We start from the raw sequence: 20055 nt of genomic DNA on the forward strand, positions 1-20055 counted from the left end.
CCATAAATCCAATCCCCTTTCCAAATTTGTCTCACAGCTTACTGTCTCTCTGTTATTGACCATCACAGCGTCTTCTTGATCACAATGTGTAATAAAATTTCAGTCGGGGACACTGCAAATAGCCTTGGTTGATGGCTAGGAGTGTGAAATCGAGTGATCATCCTCCTCCTTCTCCTCCTCCTCCTCCTCCTTCCTCCTCCCTCCTCCCTCCTTCCTCCTCCCTCCTTCCGCCTCCCTCCTTCCTCCTCCCTCCTTCCTCTTCCCTCCTTCCTAGAAACATAGAAACATAGAAAATAGGTGCAGGAGTAGGCCATTCGGCCCTTCTAGCCTGCACCGCCATTCAATGAGTTCATGGCTGAACATGCAACTTCAGTACCCCAGTTCCTCTTCCCTCTTCCCTCCTCCTTTTGCTCCTCTTCCTTGTCCCTTTTCCTCCTCCTCCTCCTCCTCTTCCTCCTCCTCCTTTTCCTTTTCCTTTTCCTTCTTCTTCTCCTTTTCCTTCTTCCTTCTTCTCCTTCTCCTTCTTGCTCTTCTTGGTCAACACTGACTGGAATTCTTGTGTGTGTGTTAATTGCTATCTGCGCAGTTAATTCGTCCACCTTATTCTGAATACTCCTCGCATTGAGGCACAGAGCCTTCAGGCTTATCTTTTTAACACACCTTGCCCCTTTAGAATTTTGCTATAATGTGGCCCTTTTTGTTTTTTGCCTTGGGATTCTCTGCCCTTCACTTTTACTATTTTTCTTTCTATCTTTTGCCTCTGCCTCCCTGCATAGATTCCCAATCCCCTGCCATATTAGTTTAACTCCTCCCCAACAGCACTAGCAAACACTCCCCCTAGGACAGCCTTCTGTAAGTGCTAGTATACCACATCCATTGCATTGAGCTTGTCTACTTTTTTTGTTCTTTCCTCAAAGAATTCAATAAGTTTAAACATGGCCTTCCTTTTAGAACTTCATACTGACTACTTTTATTATATTCTCTGTCTCTAGATATTTTGTTATCTCTAGCTTTTAGCAATGATTCTAGTATTTTTCTTTCCACTGGGCATTAAACTAACCATAATTTTCACGGTTAGACCTATCTCCCTTTTTAAATTGCATTTGTTGTTCGCCAGTTCTTTGGCAATTTCCTTTTTGTATTGACATTTTATTATGGGTAATAGTGATTCTGCCAGCTCCTTCCTAGTTCCGTGGGTGCAATCCATCTGGACCTGGGGCAATGCCTTCCTTACATTTAGCTAGTTTTTCTGGTATCTTAACTGTTGTAATATCCCTCTTGACTTCTTCTACTATTGTGATCTCCTTTTTGTTAGCCTTTTCAGTCATTAATAATGCGACTAGTGTAAAGTAGCAGAACGATCCACAGGCTGATTAACAGCCTGACATGGGCTACAACATGAATGTTCCTTCGATGACAGTAACTGCGGTGATATGCGACTGTGGTGATGAGCTGCACACGATGGGCCATCTGCTCAACTGCCAAGTCCTGTAGTACTACTGACCTTGCCAAATACTCTGATAATGTCAAGGCATGTCTAGCTTTGTGGCAGGAAAGAGAGTGAAAATACGATACAACAAGCCTCTTCAGTGAAAATTAAGGCAAAGTATCTATTCACTATCCCTACCATTTCAATATCAACTCCTGTGAGCTTACAGTTGCCCTATCCCTATCTTAACTCTCCTTTTGTTACTTATATGCTTGTAGAATACTTTATCATTTATTTTTATATGCTTTGATATTTTAATTTCATGTTTTTCATTTTGCCTTCCTAATTGTGTTTTTGTTCTCTTTCCTGAGCTCATCATATTTCCCTTTGTCATTCTCTTCCATTTTTGTACTTTGTCCATGGGCTAGATTTTACACTTTTGTGCAGATTGCCCAAAAATGGGCATTATTTCCGGTGGAGGCGGTAAAAATAGATTTCAGATCGCCGGCTTGTCGTCCATTCTCAAAGCCCCTAGTCTCCATTTTTTAAATTGGGCATTCCCGCGAGCGATATGAAATGGGCATTAGCGTTAAATCTCTCTGACCTTCTGTCGTAAAGTGTCGCCGCCTTTAGCAATGCTAAGGCAACGCTCGATTCCCACGATTCAGGAGGTCAAGGGTCATCATGACATGCGGAGAAGAGGAGACAGAGAGAGAGGGAGCTGAGAGGGACTGAATGCGTGTGTGGTTGTGATGTGACTGCTTTGGGAGGAAGGGGGGAGAGTTTAGAGCTTTAGAGCAAATAGGGAAACAAAAATTAGCTGTTACCAGCCAGATATTTGCCCGAATTTGGCCTATAATGGAGAGAGAGGATGAGGCTTCACAGCCGCTGTGGAGACCGATGCTGGTGAGAGCAGTGAGCTGGGAGAGGAGCACATTGAAGGGCGCAAAAGAGTGAGGAGGTTCTCGGACGAGGCAAATGCCTCCCTCCTGCAGGAGGTCGGGTCACGCTGGGGTGACTTGACACAGTTAGGGCGTGGGAAACCCACCCCAAAGGCCTACCAGAAGATATGGATCGAGATAGCAGAGGTGGTCTCGTCGGCGACCAACGAGGTGCGTGAGGGCAACCAATGCTGCAAACGATAGAACGACCTTGTGGGATCTGCAAGAGTAAGTATTACATTGATTTACATGTACTTATGTATTTATATAATTTGATTGTAACAGTCATGAGTGACTATCAGCAGATGTGAGGTCTTTCACTTTTACCGGGAATGTTGTAGTCAAAGCCTGCAGTCACGCTGTAGGTAAAGAATGATAATTATCATAATAATCATGATTACATCTGTTGGTTATGTGTTGTATCAGTCTCTGTGACAGTACCTAGCAATTATATCATGCAATGATCTCATGCCATGTTATCCTGTCACCTTTTACAGAAGAAGCTATTGACGATGACGTCCGTGCAGAGGCGAACGGGGTGGGCGACCACCAGTCCCCAGCGACATCATTGCAATGGAGGAGCGGGTGCTCACACTTGTGGGGCAGCACACCCGGACTGCCACGTAAGCATCTGCAGACCCTGAAGTGAAGCGACATGAGAAAAGTTGGCACCATTGAGTGGTGTAAGCCAATAGATGTCACACCCACTCATATCTGAACAATCATATATGATAGATGATTTCAAAAATTGTCCTAGAAATAATGCTGGCCTAATGAAAATCATTGCAATGCACAATGTGTTGCTGGCCATGAAATGTGATGTCTGTGAAGATCTTGAGAACAGTGGTGCTTTTGTCGTGCATATGCTGTGTGTAGCGCTGGACTCACCTTGTGACCCTAGCACCCCCTTCTCCTCTAATAACCTCATTTGTGTTTTGCAGCTCAACCAGTAGCACGGCCCCAGGCAATACTACATAGGCCAGAAGGTGGGGGCGCAGAGCAGGAATCAGCAGACGATCCTACTACATCTGGTGCTGAGGAGCTCCAATTCTCGCCCGTCAATCTGCTGGGTCTATTGTCCACGGATGAGAGCGTGGACTTTGAAGAATTTGCATCGCCACAGTCCAGAAGCCATTCCACCCCAAGGCCATCTATTGGTCCTCCGGTCAATCCTGCCTCCACTCTGGAGGTACCGACCCCAAGCACCTCGCCACATGGCACCCCATTTGTCCCCAGGATGGCGCCGACCCCGTGGAGGCCTTGTGGACTCTGGCACAGGCCTCTCAGTGATCCCGGAGTGCGGCACTCCACCCCTAGGTTCCGCACCACCACTGCGAACGATGGATGAGAGGCAGGACCAAGATCCTGCTTCTGGATCAGAGAATATTGCCCCCTCGGCACCCCCCGCTCCAGTACCCGTGCAACCACCGCCTCTGCCTTCATCCCCCCCACAAAGGCACCGCCTGAGGAGCTCTTCGGCCGGGCGGCGTGGAGCGAGGAGGTGAAGGGGTAGAGGTGGGGAGAAAAAGGGGAGGGGGGAAGGAAAGTGAGGTGCATGTCCACAGGTGATGGCTGTGTTATATCTCCATCTGGGTGTATGCAATTTGTTGTAATGTATGGGAGCAGGGGACCACCCTCCTGCTTTGCCTTTGTATTCTGTGTTGCTGGACATGTTGACCATTGGATTGATGTCAATGGTGGAAAAAGTGGGGTGTGGGCGGGTGGGGTGTTTTTGCCCATGATGCTTACGATTTCAGGCCAATGTTGATATAAAAATGTTTATATTGAACATAACCTTGTTGTGCATTGTCTCAGATAGCAGGACTGTTACACACTGGTGATTACTTAACATGAAAAGGTTAAATAAAACTTAACTTCAATCAACGTAAACTTTAACTGGCATGAAGGTGATGGCCACCATTGATGTCTGAGCTGCACACACACACACAGCAGTGTGTCAGCGTTGTCACTCACAGCAATGTTCTTTCAGTCAAATCGTTCAAATATCAGCTCCTGACGTAAGAGTCTTGCAGCTATGTAGCCACTACCATGGGCCCTTTCCTGCGATCTGGAGGGGGTCGTGGGCATGGTTGCATAGCCAGCCTAATTGTCTGGCCCTAGGTCAGCATCCAGCCCCTTGTCCTCCTCTTCCTCTCTCTCCTGAGGTGGAGCATCAGTCCCTTCTGGCAATTCTTGGTTCCTCCTAACCAGATTGTGCAGCAGGGAACTCACGACCACAAATTTAGTTACTTGCTCAGGGTTCTATTGGAGCTCCCCTCCTCAGTGATCCAGGCATCTGAAGTGCTGCTTAAGCACAGTTATTGTTTTCTGGACCACATTGTGTGTGTCTCTGTGACTCTGGTTGTATCACTTCTCGGCCTCAGTGTGGGTGTCATGCAGCGGGGTCATCAGCCAGGTGGCTAGGCCATATCGGTTATCACCAAGCATCCAGCATTGTCCTGGTGGCTGACTCTTAAACATGTCATAGACAGTGCTCTCACACAGAATGTGAACCTCATCGAAGCTGCCCGGACATTTGGCATTCATTGCCATTATGATCTGGTTGTGGTCGACAACTAGTTGGAAAAAGCTCTGAGTCCTGAGAAGGTGCCCGCATGGCGATGTGAGTGCACTGTATTGCTCCCTGCACCCTGGGGAACTTAGCAATGTGGTAGAATGCTCCAGCCCTGTCAGTCTGAGTCTCCGTGGTCATGGGGAAGCTGATAAAGTCCATCCTTCGTGTGTACAGGTCCTCCGTGACCTGTCTAATGCAGCGATGGGTGGCATGGTGAGACAGGGAAAATCTCGACCGCAGAGGCACGAAAAGAACCGGACGCGTAGACAGACAATGCCGCGGTGACCTTGACCTCGACCAACACTGATGTCCTGATGGCAGGCTGCATATGTGGCCTGATGAGCTCACATATTTAATTGATCATCATCTTGTGGAAGCGCAGTCTCCAAAGGCAGGTGTGCTCAGACACGTCGAGGTAAGACCTCTTTTCCCTGTAAGTGCGGGTTGTGTATGGTCTGGACATCCTCCTCATTCTTGCATGTCTCAAATTGGGCACATAATGATGTGCATCACACATTGAGCATCTGCACTCTGCAGCCTCTGCGTATTAATCGATGCAGGCTGAGAAATATCTGGCCCATTGCAATGAAAGTATAATAGCAATTGATCAGAAACAATAATTTCCTCATTAAAATACCCCAGTAGTCCAGAGTCTGGAAATATGTCTGTTGGGATGGTCACTTCACCTGAGAAGAACTCCAGAGTCAATCCAAACTTCCCTGAAGTTGAAGCAGCTTTTTGAATGAAGCGACTTGCGATTTAAAAAATGGCGCCCACACCGCTGGCTTTAGTTCAGAACAGTTCCACTTTTTCCGGGCGGTTTTTTGGGTGAGTGATATTGTGGCCGATATGTGTGCGAGGTGGTGAAAGTGACGCTGGGCGATCTCCTAGGTGTTAGTTTCGGCAAATGTGATCTTTATGACAAAAAAAAGTGGGCGGTCGGTATTATTGAATCACGGCATTAATTACGTGCGGAAACTAATGTTGAGCGATATTATGGACGTTGATTTCACCCATTCTGATGATTCTGCCCCCCCAAAAATTGGGCGGGCGATATTATTTTTTGTTATGCACATGGGGAAAGTAACGCTCGGCGATAAGTTTCTGAAAAATCCCCATCAGTTTCCATTTTGTGCCTAAATGGACGATATCTGGGCGTTATACATCATTTCAGTGGTAAAATGGACATTAAGTGGGTGTTATGCATGCAAAAAAAAAGTGGAAAATCTAGCCCCATGGCTTTTTCTTTAAATTCAATTTTATCCACACCTCTTTAGTTGTCCATGCCTTCTCATTCTTGGCTCTTTTGTTAATATTTTTAGTGGAATATATTTCTCCTAAACTTTATCGATCTCTCCTTTAAATAGTGTTTGCATTGTTCTCTTTGTCTTGTCAATATTTTTCTCCAATTTACTTCCTTTAACTCCATTGTGTGACCGAACCCTTCCTATCCTTTAGTCAATCTATCTGGATTCTGTTTCTCGCTCTTTGTTCGTTATGTCCTTTCTGATCAACACAGCTACCACACCACTGCTTCTTTCAATATTTAACTGCCAATTCCATCTTGTCGGCAGCCATACATTGCTTATACCTATTACATCTAATTGCTGACTCCAATGATCTTTGTGTATTTGCTTTTCATTAAGCCCAAAACGCAGAATCTCCAACATTAAATGAAGACCTGAAGCAAAAGTTAACTCCAATAACCAGTTTATTGTTTCATGTTCATGTTTCAAGCAACCTTCCTTCCTGCTCACCCCCGCAGCCCCCCTCCCCTGCAACCTGCTCGTTCATTTCTTTGAAAACATTTTTCCAGTAACTGAATAATCATTTGATTGAAGGGAGGGATAATGTATTCTGTACCCTCATGCTCACTATGACAAGTGCTAATCTTTTAATTGTTGATTTATGTTGCCAGTGTAATTATTATGCCTAAACTCAATCTTCAACTAGCCTTCATATTAAAACTAGATAGGAGTGAAATCAGGAAGCATTTTTCTCACACAAAGGGCGGTGAAAATGTTGAGCTCTCTCCTCCAAAAGGCTGTGGATGCTGGGTAATATTGAAATGTTCATGTCTTGAGATTGAAAGATTTTTGATAGGTATACATATAAAGGGCTATGGATCAAAGGCGGGTAAATGGAATTGATGTACAGATCTGCCATGATCTTATAAAATTGCTGAACAGATGAGTGACTGAATGGCCTACTCCTGTTCCTATGTTCCTATCCTATTGTTATTAATAAATTAGATATTACACTGCACCTGCCGCAGAGAGTTGTTCATGCCAGTTCATTGGATATATTCAAGAGGGAGTTAGATATGGCCCTTACGGCTAAAGGGATCAAGGGGTATGGAGAGATAGCAGGAAAGGGGTACTGTGTGAATGATCAGCCATGATCTTATTGAATGGTGGTGCAGGCTCGAAGGGCCGAATGGCCTACTCCTGCACCTATTTTCTATGTTTCTATGTTTCTATGAAATAGAATCATGGTAATTTTAGCACCGTAGGAGCCAATGATTTGGCTCATTGTACATTTGTCGGTATTAGGTCAGGATGCAAAATCAACCAGCCAGTACCTGAGGGGCAGGGATACGGGTTCGTATTCTGGCTTTTAACTATTAGTTAGAGCACAGTTCTAGCAGGGAGTCTGCACTCAAGATTATCTTATCTCTTTTCAGATGCTGGTAGCTTGCTGTATTTTTCTAGCATTCTCTATTTCTGTCGTAAACACATCAGTGGGAACCACAGAGAAAACGTGTAAATAGTCGTTTAACCGTTTCTATCAGATTTCTGCCAAAATTACAGTGGGAGATCAGGAGTATCCCCATGGAAATGACTGGTGTCTGTCTTATCTTCAGATATCCATGAATTTTGATTTATTTTTCATCAGCTACTTTCACACACTTACTTTTTTCATATCTTTTTATGTTTCAGTGTTCTGCGTACTTCATCCATCAGCTTACACCTCTTTCCATATTTTCAGCAAAGTCTATTCAACTTAGTCTCTCTCGTCCATCCCCTCCCCCCGCCCTTTTTCTAAGGAGTTTGCTTATCTTCACATTTTCAGTTTTGATAATGAGTTCACATCCAAAAAGTTAACCTCTCTTTTCTGTTCACAGGGATGGTGGAGCTGCTGTGCATTTCCAGTATTTTCTATTTTTGTATTAAGAGTGCTGACAATCTGTGCATCAGAACTAGCCAAGCTGTTCCAGCACAGTTATGCTACTGACATCTACCCAACAATGTAGAAAATTGCCCAGGAATGTCCAGCACAAAAAAGGAAGATTAAATCTAATTCAACAATTACCATCCTATCAGCCTCTTCCCAATCGTTAGCAAATTGATGGAAGGAATCATTAACAGTACCATCCATTGACACTGACCTGCTGACCAATACTCATTTTGCTTTCTAACAAAACTACTTGGCTCCAGTTCTAATCACAGCCTTAATCCAGAGATGACCAGAAGAGATGAATGCCACAGAATTGGCCTTGACATTAAGGCAGCAATTGATAGAGTATGGCACTAAGAATCCCAAGCAAAACTGAGGTCAATGGGTGTCAAAAATAAAATCCTCCAATGGCTGCGATCGTACCTAACACAAAAGATGACAGTCATAGTTGTTTGAGGTCAATCATCATAGTCCCAGAACATCACTGCAGGAGTACCTCAGGAAAGTGTCCTCAGCCCAACTATATTCAACTACTTCATCCATGATGTTATGTCCATCATAAGGTCAGGAGTGATGGCAGTTTGCAGATGTTTAGTTCCATTCACAACTCCTCCAATAATGAAGCAGCCCATGCCAGCCTGCAGGCTTGGGCTAATAAGTGGCAGAGAACATTCATGCCACATAAGTGCAAGGTAATGATCATCTCCAGAAAGAAACAGCTCTACTATCTCCCCTGACTTTCAACGACATCACCATTATCAAATTCCTCACTATCTACTTCCTTGAGCTTAACATTGACCACATGGTTTATTGGATCAGTCATATCAACGTTATGGCAAAAAGTGCAGGGCACAGGTTGAGAACTCTGTGATGAATGGTTTACCTCCTGGCTTTTCAAAGCCTCTCCATTGCTCAAGTCAGGAATGATGGAATTACTTATGTTACCTGGATGCGAGCAGCTGCAATAAAATTCAATAAGCTCAACACTGTGCAGAATAGTGGAGTCCACTTGATCGGTCCCCTGACACTGGACTCAGTATCCACCCCTTCCATTACTGCCACACTGTGGTTGTAATATGTACTGTCTACAGGATACACTGCAGCAACTCACCCAGCTGACTTCAACAACACCTCCTAGTCCACAACTACTATCACCAAGAAGGACAAGAGCAATAATGGCATGGGAACACCACCATCTTAAGGTTCCACTCCAAGCACACAACCACTCTGACTTGTTGCCATTCCTTCAACATTGCTTGTTTCGTATTCTGGAATTCCATACCTAACATCACCACCTTCTCAGGGCAACTAGGGATAGGCAATAAATGCAGCCTTGTCAGTGTTACCCACAGCCCAAGAACAAGTAAAATAAAAAGAATTGTTTGATTTTGACCACTTAAAAACAATAAATGTTCATTGGGTCATGTAGGTAGTAAACTGTTTTGCTATTATATATTTAATATCCTCCTTAGACAAGAATTTCACACGTGCCTTTCTTTGCAGTCATATAACTAACTACCGTTTCACAAATGTCAGTTAGTTCTTTTCCAGAGGAGAGTTGTCTGGAATAAATGAGAAGCAGAAGAAACACTGCTCTCCAATGATGTCACCCTTGCAGGACATGCCCTCTAATGTTGCTACATAAATCACTTTCACTTAGTGATGTGCTCATTGCAACTGGCTGAAAGCTCTTTAGGTAGCAGATGTCTGCTGTAGTGAAAACAAATTTCAAGCAAGTTCAGTTTCTTCAGCAGAACAGAACATAACAACGCGCAGTAACATTAACATATAAACGATATGCGACCTATCCTTGAAATATATTTTTATTGTTTTTGGTGCAATTCACAAATGTAGTTACATGAATAATAACAGCAATTGGCCTGGAAATATTGCAGAAGTAAATGCCTGGAGCTTGCAACAATGGTCTCAGATACATAATAATGTCCCCTGAAGTAGTTCTGCCAAAGTAATATCTTACTTGCATTGCTCTCTACTCCATAATTAATTTATGTTGTTCAGAAAATCAGACCTTATTGCAGAATCTTCACATTATGCATAGTCTCTTGTTCCTCGTACAAGATCTAAGATATTGACTGAAGCAAAATAATTATAACTTGTTTGATAAATGTTTTGCTCTCATATTCTCCAAATGAGATTATATTGTTTATACACAAGTAACATTTTACTTGTGCAACATTTTACTATTTACTTGATTAGAAATGAATAACGGGTGAGCAAAAATCTTCCTTTACCTGAAAGCTCAGCCCATTCTACAATGGTGAGTTACAGAATTCACATCACTTTCCCTTTCTATTTCAGCAGATCTTTGCTTTGGCAAACTATACAAATTTTCCTCTCTGAGGGGAGCACAATAAACAGTCTGAGCACAAAGGAGAAAACTTATGTTTGTCCAGGTGTACAAACTTATAGACAAAAGATGATTTGTCTTGCTTTATTTATAGACAGTGTTTGAGAAGCTTTAATAAAGAGTCTTATCCAAAAGGTTAACCTATTTCACTCTCTTAGGTCATAGATGTAGACTGTTCCATTGTGTATTCCCAGCATTTTCTGTTTTTCACAATATTTATGAAGATAATTGCTGTTCCCATATTAAAGCTCAACTCAAAACAAACAACATATCAAGATGAATTCATTTTTAGCTGCCACCTCATTAACTATTTGCCATCTCAAAGTAAATCGTCCATTAATAACCCAATTCATCAGAGAAGCTACAAGAGACATCACATAATTTAACTTGGTACTGGCAAGTGACCCAGATAAAATGCAAGGAATACAAGTCATGATATCCTTAGGTGATAAAAGTATGGAACAACTAAGTTTGATAGGATCTGGGTTTAATATTACAATGCACCGAGAGTAAGGATGAATGGGTAATTTTACGGTTGGCAAACAGTAACTAGTGGGGTGCCACAGGGATCAGTGCTGGGGCCTCAACTATTTACAATCTATATTAATGACTTGGATGAAGGGCCGAGTGTAATGTAACCAAGTTTGCTGATGAGATAAAGATGGGTGGGAAAGCAAATTGTGATGAGGACACAAAACAGCTGCAAAGGGATATAGGCAGGCTAAGTGAGTGGGCAAAAATTTGGCAGATAACAACATAAGAACATAGGAACATAAGAAACAGGAGCAGGAGTAGGCCATACAGCTCCTCGAGCCTGCTCTGTCATTCAATAAGATCATGGCTGATCTGATCATGGACTCAGCTCCACTTCCCCGCCCGCTCCCCATAATCCCTTATTCCCTTATCGTTTAAGAAACAGTCTATTTCTGTCTTAAGTTTATTCAAATTCCCAACTTCCACAGCTCTCTGAGGCAATGAATTCCACAGATTTGCAGCCCTCTGAGAGAAGAAATGTCTCCTCATCTCTGCTTTAAATGGGCAGCCCCTTATTCTAAGACCATGCCTTCTAGTTCTAGTCTCCCCCATCAGTGGAAACATTCTCTCTGCATCCACCTTGTCAAGCCCCATCATAATCTTATACGATTCGATAAGATCACCTCTCATTCTTCTGAATTCCAATGAGTAGACGCCCAACCTATACGTCAACCCCCTTATCCCCAGAATCAACCTAGTGAACCTTCTCTGAACTGCCTCCAAAGCAAATATATTCTTTCGTAAATATGGAAACCAAGACTGCACACAGTATTCCAGGTGTGACCTCACCAATACCTTGTATAGCTGTGGCAAGACTTCCCTGCTTTTATACTCCATCCCCTTTACAATAAACGCTAAGATACCATTGGCTGCTGATCACCTGTTTTACCTGCATACTATCCTTTTGTGTTTCATGCACAAGTACCCCCAGGTCCCGCTGTACTGTGGCACTTTGCAATCTTTCTCCATTTAAATAATAACTTGCTGTTTGATTCTTTCTGCCAAAGTGCATGACCTCACACTTTCCAACATTATACTCCATCTGCCAAATTTTTGCCCACTCACTTATCCTGTCTATGGGCCCAAATTTCCCCAGCCGTCTAGAGCGGCACAGTTAGGGGTGGCACTCTGACTTTCTAAGCCAAGAAAAGCGCCAAAAACTTACCTTCCACTTTGGCCGCTCCCTCATCGTCTGGATCCATTGGCGTGGCGCTGCAGAGACTGCAGGGGGCGGAGCCAAGCGTGGCCAGCTGGGGGACGAGGCTTGGGCCCAGCATCTTGTGGAATGCCGGCAGGGGGACGCATGTCTGTTTGAGCGTGCGCGCATGTGCAATGGGTGTTTCAGCATGCGCGCATGCGCAGTGCAGCAGGGAGCTTGGCAATCGGACAATTAAAGGGAGAGCGTCCTCAGTATCATTGGTAATGGACCATACATTAAGATAAAGTTTAAATATTGACTTTTGTGTTGCTGAGGAAGAGGAAAGGAGTGCTGAATAGGTGGAAGAAAGGTGAAAAGTGTGATTTTTGAACATTACCTGAGTGTAAATCCAATACACGAATGGCGCAACAAGAACAAAGAATTTCCTCCATGAGGAAGTGGAGCAGCTAGTGACCATCATTAAGGAGAAATGGCTGGAGCTGGATATCAGCAAGAGTGGTCCATTAAAAGTTCCACCCAAGGAAATGAGAAGGAGATCGAACCTAGTTGCAGAAGAATACTCTGCAGGGGTCAATACCGCAAGATCTGGAAGACAGTGTATGAAGAAATGGCAGGACGTTGGTCAAGTAGTGAGTGTAAGTAATATCTTCATCTTTAAATTAAGCGAACTTCTGAAGCAGACAACAGAGTTAGCAAGGTAGGGGGAATTAGGGAGAACATTTCAAAATATTGGGAGAAGATTGCTGAAGACCTTTCGACAAAGGATGGAGCAGAGAGAGGGGGAATGAAAAGAAGGTGAGTGTTGGAAGAGTGGTGGGTGAGCACTGGTAGTTAGGGGTGGAGTGGGTTGCAGAATTGGGAGAGGTGAGACCATAGAGAAACTTATATGTGGGGACAAGAATTTGAATTTGATGCCTGTCTCCCTCAACCACCACTAAATTTAAGTAAAATAAGTATGGCATAACTTTATCTAATTCACATGGTACAAAAAGAGTATGGGCTCAATTTTGCCCAAAGCCGTTTTTTGGCGTATTGCCAGAGTTACGCCCATTTTTCTCGGCCACAACTGCTCCAAAAATAAATGTCCCAGTAGCCAGCTCTGCCCTCCTGCCTGCTGCTGAAACATGGCAGATATACCGCTCTCGCGTGGGATGAATGCATCATGGGTGCTCCCAGGATATCTTGCATCAACTGACATGGTGCGATGCACGTCATCACATATGAGCTGCACATTAATGGAGTGGAAGCCTTGTCTGTTCTTGTATATCTCGGAATCTTCCAAAGGTGCTCGCAAGGTGATGTGGGTACAACCAATGCAGCCCTGTATCTTTGGGAAGCCAGCAATCTTGGAGAAGCCCACAGCTCTGTCACGCATTGCCTGGGCAGGCATTGGAAACATTATGTAATCATTCCTCTGGGCATATAGTGCAGCAGTCACCTGCCGAATGCAGACATGTGTTGCATGTTGAGAAACGGCGCACAGATCGCCAGTTGTAGCTTGGAACGATCCAGATGCATAGAATGAAAGTGCAGCTGTAACCCTCACTTCAACTGACAAAGCAGTCCTCCTGATGCTTCTAGGTTGCAAGTCTGCTTTTACTAACACATAGATCTCAGTTACAACTTCTTTGTGGAAACGCAGCCTTATGACACAGTCTGCATCACTCAGGTGCAGGAACGAATGCCTGTCTCGATATACCTGACATGGGTAAGGCCTCCTGCCCATCATCCTATGGGCTCTGAGGGTCCTCATGCAATGACATCGAATCAATTGTCTTCTCTGCAGCACCATCATGCAAAAGGCTTGCACAAGGTATGGCATTGTCAGTATTGCCCCCATCCTTAAATTTTACCTTTGCAAGAAGCTCAAAACGGCAGGCAGGTAGGACAAGATTATTTATTCTCTCTCCCCAAAAGGTCTGTATGGACCACACCCAGGTCCAAGCAGGTGCAGTGATCGGAAACCCACCCTCCCCCGCTCCCCAACCCCCCGGGCTACATTTGATGCGTAGTGCAGACTTCTGATGACTTCCGCATGCCTTCCATATCCCCCCACCCACCTGGGCTTGATTTGATTGGTAGTGCAGGCTTCTGGGCTTCTGATGCCTTCCGTATGCCTTCCACAAACCCCCACCTCCCCACCTTCCCCCCTCGCCTGGGCTTCTTTTGCAGATGAAGCCCGAGCCCCTGTGTCCAGGCGCGGGACCGATTCTGCCAGCTGACGCTCCAACCCTCGAGCTCAGTTTGCAGACGATCAGTAGTGGCGTGTGAGTTGAAAAAAAATAAAAACTTACAGAATTCCATCAAACTTCCATTTACTGTGTTAGAAGGTAAAAAAATTTAATCTTTATTATGCATATTTAAGTCTTCTTGACTCGCTCCAAAACTTCGCTGAGAAACAATGGCATCTTTCTGCGCCGATTTTCCAATGCACGCTGGTTTTTCTTAACTCACCAGAAGGTTTTTCGATAGTGGTCACATTCGCCGACCTAGGAGAAATTTTTTTTGGCCAATCTTCCATAATTGACAAAAACTGGCACAGACATCAAGTTATGCCCCCTATGACGCAAAAAAAAGAACCTAAAAAAAATTATAATTAACTGAGTTGTGCTGGTGCACATTCCTTGAGGAAACTTACATTTTTTAACTTATGCCAAAAAAGCGACGCGCACCAAAAAAACAGCGCACATCACTGGGGAAAATTGAGCCCTATGATAGTAAAGTGCACCAGGAAAAATCTACATATCTCTGGTGATTGGCACGTGAGAAATTCACAGTTACTGGCCAACTAAAGAAAACAATTTACTCATTACCTGCATAAAAAGAGTTTAACAGTCCATACAAGGTAGTCAAGCTGTTGCCGTAGTTGTAAAGTAACAGCTGTCCTATCTTCCTACAACATGAGTGCTTATCTATAGCCTCTTAATGATATTTCAAGAATTAGTCAAGCATTAAATTCTAAATGTATTAAAGTGCTGATAGTCGCAACCATTACGAGAAAATGAAACAGCATAAAATCGTCTGCTGCCACTCAAGAGATTTCGTTTCATGGGATTCACTGATGACACTATCTGGAATTTGACACATTTGAATTTGACAGAATTGAATTCTTCTCTGAAAACTGTTTGTAACAGGTTATGAGCCACAATTTCATTCTGTGTGTGTCCCTGAACAAAATGCAGCCCAAGGCAGTGCTGGGGCTTAGTACTCAGGAATGTTGAGAACAGCATCATTAATATTTTTGTGTGACGCCAGTTATTGCCAGCATTATTTTATTCAAGCATCCCATGAGATTTGGCCAGGCTGCATAAATTTGGATCACCTTGGTAATAGTACTGTGCCACCGACTGTTGTATTCTTACGTGAATTGCGTGTACTTCATTGGCCATAAAGCGCTTTGGGATATCATGATGTCGTGAAAGGCTGACTTTTTTCTTTTTTGAAGAGAAAAATATTGGACAAAAAAGGTATGTACCAAATCCAACAAGAGTCGTAGTCATCCTTTCTGAAATATCTTCCTTACCGTACATTTGAGCTCCGTCTGCATCAAGAAACTGACTAAATTCAAGTTACTAATAGTTTTGTGTGAAACTATTCAGGAAATACAGCTGACACCGACAATTTTTTTGGATAGATTTTTCCACCTATGAAAGACAATTTGCATTGATAGTTATATACAACAATGCAAATTAACTGACATCATGCACATATATGGCAATGTAAGATAATTGAGAGTGTACCATTTTGCTTGCTTTGACACTTTTCTCCAAACCTTCTTTAATGGGTGGTGAGTTGTTACTCTTCTCCTGCATGATTGCCTTGCTGCGAAATCATTGGTTTAACTGTGAGTTTCTCACCTGACCCATAGCAGGCATTTATCTGTCCGTTATTCCATACACAATGACTTTCACAACCTTATCTGGGATAAGGTCCCAAGAAGTCAAACAGAAAAACGTGCATTCTCATTTGCTCATTTTACATCTGGACTGAATCACTGAATGATACTTGGGGATATATCAGGTTATTCAATTTGGGAGGAAGAATAGAAAAACAGATTTTTTAAATGGTAAAAAATGATTAATTGTTGGTGTACGGAGAGATTTAGGTGTCCTCGTATGGGAAACACAGAAGGGCCGAAATTGCGCCCCCCCGCCCAAAACAAGGTGAATGGTTTTTACTGTCATGGTGGTTCAGGTCGCCTCTTGAGCGAAATTCCACTCTTCGTTGTTTTTTTTAAAACTCGGATCTGGAAGTTGCTTAATGGGGGCAGTTATGCAGCAGTGGCAACGCTAGAGGGGTGGAAGATGGGGGTGGTGCGGAGTGGCTACCGTGATGATGTCATCATGGCGCCACGTCACCACGGCTCTCCCCTTCACTTAAAGGGGCGAGCCTCCGCGATCTTTTAACTTAGTTCCATTGGACCACCAGAGAGGGTTTCGGCCGGGCCAGCGGCCTGTTGGTGGCCTGGCCGAACCTGGGAGCATAATTGTCGGGCCGACATGGCAGTCGGCCGACAATAAAAACATCACGGCAGCAGCAGTGCATCCTCCCCTTTAAGGGAAGCCACGCCGCCATTGCAGAAGACATCGGCCTCACTGGACCACTGTGAAAAAACAGGTTTTGGCACCGCAGGGCGGGTCGAAGATTTTCACAGTGGAATTTTGCTGTTGGGGGGTAGATCAACAGTGCGCACTTTGATGATGCACTTAACAGGATCGGTAGCAGCGGAGTGGTAAGTGGGGAGCGGGTCAACGGCGGGATAAGAGCGGAGCGGAATTTTAATAATGGCAGCCATTACACGAAAACTCGGCAGCCACTGCACTGCGCAGCCTTAAGGGAAGGGGCAATTTTGGCCTCAGATTGTTCGGTGCAGGTACAGCAAGCAAATAGGAAGGCAAATGGCATGCTGGCTTTTATTACAAGGCTGGCGTACAAGAGTAAGGAAGTCTTACTACAATTTTACAGGTCTTTGTTTAGACCACACCTCGAGCACTGCGCACAGTTTTGGTCATCTTTTCAGAGAAAGGACAAAACTCTGAGGGGGATTGACAGGGTAGATGCTGAGCAGTTGTTTCCCCTGGCTAGAGAGTCTAGAATTAGAGGGCATGATCTCAGGATAAGGGGTCGGCAATTTAAGACTGAGATGAGGAGGAATTTCTCCATTCAGAGGGTTGTGAATCCTTGGAATGCTGGCAGTCTGAAATTTCAAACAAATACTGGAAATGCACAGATCGCGATTAGCTATTTCTACTATTTACTGTTATAGCTTTACATAATGAAATGTTTGCAATACTTTGCAATACCCTACCCTCTGCCACAAAAAATGCCGCACTCTATAAGAAAGGGTATATACCATTTTTGCCACAAATATATATTTTTATTAATATCATAACAAAAAAATATGGTCAAAATAAAGTAGCCATTGCTGAATTAGTTTTAAGGGCGGCACTGTTCCACATAGAATATGTGGCTTTACACATCTTCAACTGAATTGCATACAAAGTTCTGTGGTTGCTGAGTCATTGAATATAATCAAGAATGAGATAGATAGATTTTTGGGGAGCGAAATTGCCCCACACCCCATTTGGAAGTGGTACACTTCCGGGGCCGGGACATTTATCAGCCGGCGCGGAAGTTCTGCCCCCATGTGAAATTTGACCGTTCTGCCCTTCAACGGAGGCGGAACACATCCGTGGAGGTGCGCTCCCGGTGTGGTAGTGCAGTGCTGTGTCTACCGCCGCGCTCCAGAGACCAGCCCACCACCCCGCCCCCCCCCCCCCCCCGCCGACAATGTCAGGACAGGACTGCTGCATGCTCAGCAGTACCTTTGGTGGCTGCCACTGGGCCACCAGGGACGCCCTCGACCAGGAAAACAACCCGGCAGCAATAACTGAGTGCCAGGCTGCAAGATGGTGGCCTGGTCGAGGGGAAGGCTGCCATTTTCGGGCCGACACTAGAGTCGGCCGACAGAAAAATATGGTGGCCCATGGTGCAAATGGCCTCTCCTTTAAGGGGCGCCCCGGCAGCGGACGTCTGCCAGCTTCATGACCCACGGAGCTGGCACTGATATCGGCTGGCATCAGCCTCGTGTCCTACGGAGCAATTTCCCTCGTGAGGCGCACAACAGTCGGAGTGGGGCGGTAGGAGCTCAGCACGCATGGCGACGACGTCATCACTGTACATGCGCAGGCCCAGGCCACAATTAGCGGGCCGCGGTGCGTGGTGCTAGCAACACAACGCCCTGTCAAACCTCTGGGGCAATTTCCCCGACAGTGCTAGCGACCCATTCCCCAGGCATTAAGCTCGTTGTGCCCCATTAGTGCCCACCAGAGGTGCTAATGGGGCTATATAAAAGGTCAAGTTTGCCCCCTTAGACTCGAGGGGAATCAAGGGAAAAGAGAATCGGATGGAAAGGTGGAGTGGACGTAGAAGATCAGTTTTGTTCTTATTGAATGACAGAGCAGGCTCGAAGGACCATTTGGCCTACTCCTTATCCTAATTCTTATGTTCTTATGTACCTATGCATATAACAGCTACTAAGAGTGGCTAATGGTTGGTTCCACAGGATTACTGCAAATCTTTCTGTTCGTCTTCTTAGTTGTGTATTAGTTGTAAGATTGTGCCTTGGGATTGATTCTGCAATCTGGATGGAAAAACATCAGTTGTGAGCTTGTGATTTCCTGAGATGCACTCCCTGTGAATGCTGTTCCCCCTGGAAAGACGAGATCACAGAATCGTGACATAAATAAACCTGTGAGTGCACTAAAAAATGGGAAAATAAGTTATACAATTTCAAAAGCAAAGTCACTTCCTGAGAGGGATCTAACTTCACGGCAGGCAAGAATGATCTCCTCCGGTGCTAAAAATGCTATAATCGTATGATCAATAACATCATTCAAAAATAGAACTTAACTTTCATGAATCACATTCGGCCAAGTTTGACATTCAGGCCTTGTTGTTTCAATGCTGTCACAGGCAGAAGCAGTGAGTCCATGTATATAAAAAATGAGATTAAAAAAACTGAATTCTAGCAGTCTGAAATTTTAAACAAATACTGGAAATGCACAGCAAGTCAATCAGCAGCTAAAAGATAAAGGTTAATATTTTGAAAAAGAGCTAATCACGATTAACTATTTCTACCATTCAGTGTTATAATGTTATATAATGAAATGTTTGCAATATTTTACAATACCTTACCCCCTCCTAACAAAAATGCTGCACTCTATGAGAAAGGGTATATACCATTTTTGCCGCACATATATATTTGCATTAATATCATAACAAAATAATATGGTCAAAACACAGTGGCCATTGCTGAATTAGTTTTAAGGGCAGCACTGTTCCACATGGAATATGTGACTTACTGAATTGCATAAAATTGAAAATCATTTTTTAAAACATTCCACAAACCAAATCAAGTGATTGAAAAGCAACCAGTCATGCAGCTGAATAAGCATTTTATTATCTCTGACGCAACTGTCCTAAATTATCCTCTATAAGAGACAACAACACACTGTTGGAATTACAATGGAACAGAGCTGACTATTAAAATGCAAGCAGTAAGTCAAAATAATGCATTCTTAAGAGAATGGTCAGCAACTGCTGTTGTTCCACTTAACACTGCAATAATAACACTCTACAAAATGCAAATGATATTTCAGTTTGATATGATTGTAGCTCTTCCTTCAATTCTTTTTGGCATAATTCTTTCTTGCTGCCGCTCATATGGTGATGACATTTGTGACATTGCTAAAAGGTAGTTCAAGGCATTCTCATGTTGGGTTACTTTATTAAGTCATCATCATTCAGTCCCTCGAAGCGAGGATGACTTGCTTCCACGCCAAAAAGGAATGAGTTCACAGGTGTTTCGAT

This window comes from Pristiophorus japonicus, chromosome 2, assembly GCF_044704955.1.
Source record: "Pristiophorus japonicus isolate sPriJap1 chromosome 2, sPriJap1.hap1, whole genome shotgun sequence".
Classification (NCBI taxonomy): Eukaryota; Metazoa; Chordata; class Chondrichthyes; family Pristiophoridae; genus Pristiophorus; species Pristiophorus japonicus.